Raw genomic sequence first — 4,921 nt, forward strand, 5'->3', positions numbered from 1 at the left:
TAGCCTGAGCATGTTTTCGATTTATTTCGCATCCTTGTCAAGCTTATGCTCCATCAGTGATTGTAGAAATGGCAGCAGAGTCAAAGTACAATTCATTTATCTAGGCAGCAACGAGAACAGAAAAAAAAACCCCAACAAAAAACAAAAACAAAAATAAACCATAGCACCTACCTGACAGTGTTTGACATTCTGAAACTTGAATCCGGTGCAATGACAAGTCGCCATTTATTCCTAAAGAACTCAGATGTAGGTCTCGTTAATGGTAAGGTCAGTTTGACAAAAGACATAATACTACTGCGTACAGTTTCAACCCACAACCAAAGTGATCCAGGCAACACGCTAACATTAATTTTCTTTTAATTGATTTTTTTTAAAAAATCATTAAAAATCATTTAATGAACTTAATTACAACAACGCTTGCGTTGGATGTGAATAGTACTCTAGTGCTGACGTAATCTCTCCCCTCCCCCCCCTCCCCTCCTCCGTCCGGCCACCCCTCCCCCCTACCCCCTCACCGGGCCTCTCTATGTGTGACAGAAACTGACACAATCCGTCCCAAAGCTGAGTTCATTAATAGGAGGCCAACCAGTACGCACGGATAATGAACGTCCTTTCGTCAGGTAAGAAAGAGTTCTAAACAAGTGTGCTGGAACGTTCGGTAACATAACAGAATGAATAATGCCATGGTGGACCGCTGTTTCCAGGCTAAATAGGTCGCTTTCCTTGCTTGCTTGCTTGTTTGGCTTGCTGCGGTGCCACTTCCTCTTGTTGTTGAATTCTATGGTGTAAGTGTGCAGATGGTTGACTGCTGTTTTCAGGCTAAATAGGTCGTTTTCCTGTTGATTCCTGTTGCTCTTGCTGCTGAATTCTACTGTGAAGGCGCCACAATTGCTCAGGGTGCATCTGATTCGGGTGAAGTTGAATCGGATCCAGTTGCACCGGGTGAAGTTGAATCGGATCCAGTTGCACCGGGCGAAGTTGAATCAAATGTACTTGCTCCTTGTGTTGTTGAATCGAATGCAGTTGATCCGGCTGTGGTTGAATCGAATGCAGTTGATCCAGCTGTGGTTGAATCGAATGCAGTTGATCCAGCTGTGGTTGAATCGAATGCAGTTGATCCAGCTGTAGTTGAATCGAATGCAGTTGATCCAGCTGTGGTTGAATCGAATGCAGTTGATCCGGCTGTGGTTGAATCGAATGCAGTTGATCCATCTGTAGTTGAATCGAATGCAGTTGATCCAGCTGCAGTTGAATCGAATGCAGTTGATCCAGCTGTAGTTGAATCGAATGCAGTTGATCCAGCTGTGGTTGAATCGAATGCAGTTGATCCGGCTGTGGTTGAATCGAATGCAGTTGATCCAGCTGTAGTTGAATCGAATGCAGTTGATCCAGCTGTGGTTGAATCGAATGCAGTTGATCCAGCTGTGGTTGAATCGAATGCAGTTGCTCCGGATGCAGCCGTAGCAGGTGGAGTTGCTGCTTCTGTTGCTGAGGTTGCAGTCCCTGGAGATGTGTTAGCGGCGGCGGTGGCGGTGGCGGTGGCGGTGGTGGTGGTGGCGTTAAAGAGCTTGTCCCGCAGCTTGGCTAGCAGCTCCAGCACCTTGACCTTCCTGCCCTTGCCTTGACCTTGACCTCCTGGCTGCAACACAACATCACTCATGGCTGCATCACCACTGTCATCAGGATAGGACGAAGAGCAGACATCTTCAAGAACACTAATAATGGCAGTGATAATGATGATGGTGGTGGTGATGATGACGACGACGACTATGATGATGATGATGATGATGACGACAACAACAACAACAACAATAATAACATCAACAATAATAATGATAACGATGCTGATGATGATGATGAGGAGGAGGAGAAGAAGAAGAAGGAGAAGAAGAAATATTGATGATGATGATGGTGATGATGATACTGCTAACACAACTACTGCGACAACACCACTTAGAGATCGAAAGAGGGAGAGAGAATGAAGCATAAAATGGAAAGTTCAAATCAAACTGTATAATTTTTTTTATTACCCAAAAGGAAGGGTATTATTGTTGTTGTTTTGGGGTGTTTGTTTGTTTGTTTGTTTCTCAGGTTAACGCATACAGATTAAGATCCCTTCCTCATTGCTATTTTCTGTCTTGCCTTCTTGTCAATGGCCTTCTTTCGTCTCAATCCATTCATCCATCCATTCATGATGATAATGATGATGGCGATGATGATACTGTTAACACTATTCATTCGTTCATTCACTCACTCACTCACTCACTCACTCATTCACTGATATAAAAGAACAACACTTTGAAATAGCTACATACACCCACCTTCCCAGCCACTAAAGCGAAACACAAAGCCGCAATTAGGATGTATCTCACAAGTCCTGCCATCTTCACTCTTTGCTCGTGATTCCTGGTCACACACTCCACGTTCCAGATTAGCCTTGACTGAAGGGAAACAGCTTGAGTTACTGACAAACCTAATTCTCCGGAAGCCGAGTCGCGGGTTGTCTCCCCTGCAAGCCCCAAGCCGTGGAGGCTTTATAGACAAGAGGGGGAGAGTAGGAAATTGTGTTGACAAGGAATGGGGGGTGTGGGGGTGGGGAAGCGAGTTGCAGATTGTTATCGGGATTTTTCCATCTGAGAAAAAAATGAGGCTGTCATTTTCTTTCAGAAATATTTTTTTCTTTCTCTCTCTCTTTTTTTTTTCTTCTTTCTTTCTTCTTCTGTCTCTGATGTCATGCTTTTGTGTTGGACAACATACCGTCGAGTTGTTAGGGCGGGAAGGCAATTATAGGACTGTTGAAAGTGTGTGTGTGTGTGTGTGTGTGTGTGTGTGTGTGTGTGACGTCATTGTAAGATGACTTCACAAAGAAGCTGATTCTGATAACTGCCAAACGCTTTCAACAAAACATGAAAAAACAACAACAAACAAAAAAAAAAACAAAAAAAAAAAAAAAAAACCGTTGCAATTTGTTGGATTCTACGCTTGTGATGCAAAATGGTAATGAACAATGATGTCCGTACTATTGTGATGCAAAGTGATAACTAACGATAAACCTGTCTATGCTTGTGGTGTAAGTGATAATTAACGCTGGTAATGTCCGTATTTGTCACGCAAAAATGATAGATAAAAATAATGCAGTTTATGCAAATGGTATTAACAGTAGCGGTACGTATACTTGTACTGCAAAACCGAGGCCTGTCACGCCGACGAACCGCTTATATCAGTGTTTGACGTGAGCTTACAGCTGGGCCAATAGCAAGGTGAGAGCTGTATGATCAATGTTTTTTGACTCACTTGTGTAAACAAAGTGAGTCTATGTTTTAACCCGGTGTTCGGTTGTGTGTGTGTGTGTGTGTGTGTGTGTGTGTGTGTGTGTGTGTGTGTGTGTGTCCGTGTGTCTGTGTGTCCGTGGTAAACTTTAACATTGACATTTTCTCTGCAAATACTTTGTCAGGTGACACCAAATTTGGCATAAAAATAGGAAAAATTCAGTTTTTTCCAGTCATCTTGTTTAAAACAATATTGCACCTCTGGGATGGGCACAAAAAAAGAAAAAAAAGAAGCCTAATTATATGCAAACTGGATTTACTATTATATTTATATTTTTTGTGTTCTCTAAACTTGGCACTTTGACCTCTTATTCTGACACAACAACAAGAGGAGTCATTATTATCATTTTTTGTTCAAACAGGAACTTCTTTTGCTAAGCATGGAATTTTGATTTATTTTGCAAACGTTTTTGGTGCAGATAGTAAAGAAGGGAAATTACTCTGTAATTAATGCTAGGGGACTTAATTTATCACAAGTGAGTCTTGAAGGCCTTGCCTCTCTTGTTTCCATTGCAATGGGGAAGTAAGTCATTTACAGCTCTCCACTGTAATCAATTTCCAGTCCAGACAGTTGGGACAGGAGCTGTCTCTTCTGCTGTTCTGATGGTCATAGTCGGACACAACTGCATGACCATCATACTGCAAATTGATAATGAGCAGCAATGGTGTCTGTACTTGTGATGCAAAATGATAATTAACAATGGTTATGCCTATACTTGTGGTGCAAAGTGACAGTGAATAGTTTTTGGTGTTCGTGCTTTCAATACAAAATGACAACGAACATTAACATTAATGGGGTTTTGTACTTGTGATGCAAAATGATAATTAAGAATGGTTATGCCTATACTTGTGGTGCAAAGTGACAGTGAATAGTTTTTGGTGTTCGTGCTTTCAATACAAAATGACAACGTACATTAATGGGGTTTTGTACTTGTGGTGCAAAGTGACAGTCAATAGTTTTTGGTGTTCGTGCTTTCAATACAAAATGACAACGTACATTAATGGGGTTTTGTACTTGTGATGCAAAATGATAATTAACAATGGTTATGCCTATACTTGTGATGCAAAGTGACAGTGAATAGTTTTGGTGTTCGTGCTTTCAATACAAAATGACAAAGAACATTAATGGGGTTTTGTACTTGTGATGCAAAAAATGCTATTCAACAGTGGTGGTGTCCGTGCCTGTGAATGATGCTAGCTTCAGTCCCAGTTTCTGAAGGATGCGGTCACTGGGTTCGGGCAAATCCACATGCGCTGCACCACATCCGGTAGGCAGACACTTGACCAGCGGCATAACTCAATGCGCTAGACAGACCTTACGTGTATATACTCGTATATTACTCATCTACCTAAGAGTGGGTTTCTCCCACACAATTTTGAGAACGCTTCAGTTGCCAGAGGTTCTATTTCAGTGTTGAAAATGCGTGCTGCATACAGAAACCTCGGTTTATCGTCTCATCCGAATGATTTGCCACTCAGTTTGATTTTCTAGTCAGTTTCAGTTTCAGTTTCAGTAGCTCAAGGAGGCGTCACTGCGTTCGGACAAATCCATATACGCTACACCACATCTGCCAAGCAGATGCCTGACCAGC

General features: G+C 42.0%; 1 long non-coding RNA gene across 1 annotated transcript; it reads right to left on the bottom strand.

Annotated features, from left to right (window-relative positions):
- On the bottom strand, positions 1-2,497 carry LOC143290814 (uncharacterized). The gene is made up of 2 exons (XR_013056445.1): positions 2,322-2,497; positions 1-1,639 (listed from the first exon to the last, which is right to left on the bottom strand). It is a non-coding gene; the product is annotated as an uncharacterized LOC143290814 (long non-coding RNA).
- Between the last annotated feature and the right edge of the window lie 2,424 nt (positions 2,498-4,921).

Source organism: Babylonia areolata, chromosome 16 (assembly GCF_041734735.1).
Source record: "Babylonia areolata isolate BAREFJ2019XMU chromosome 16, ASM4173473v1, whole genome shotgun sequence".
NCBI lineage: Eukaryota > Metazoa > Mollusca > Gastropoda > Neogastropoda > Buccinidae > Babylonia > Babylonia areolata.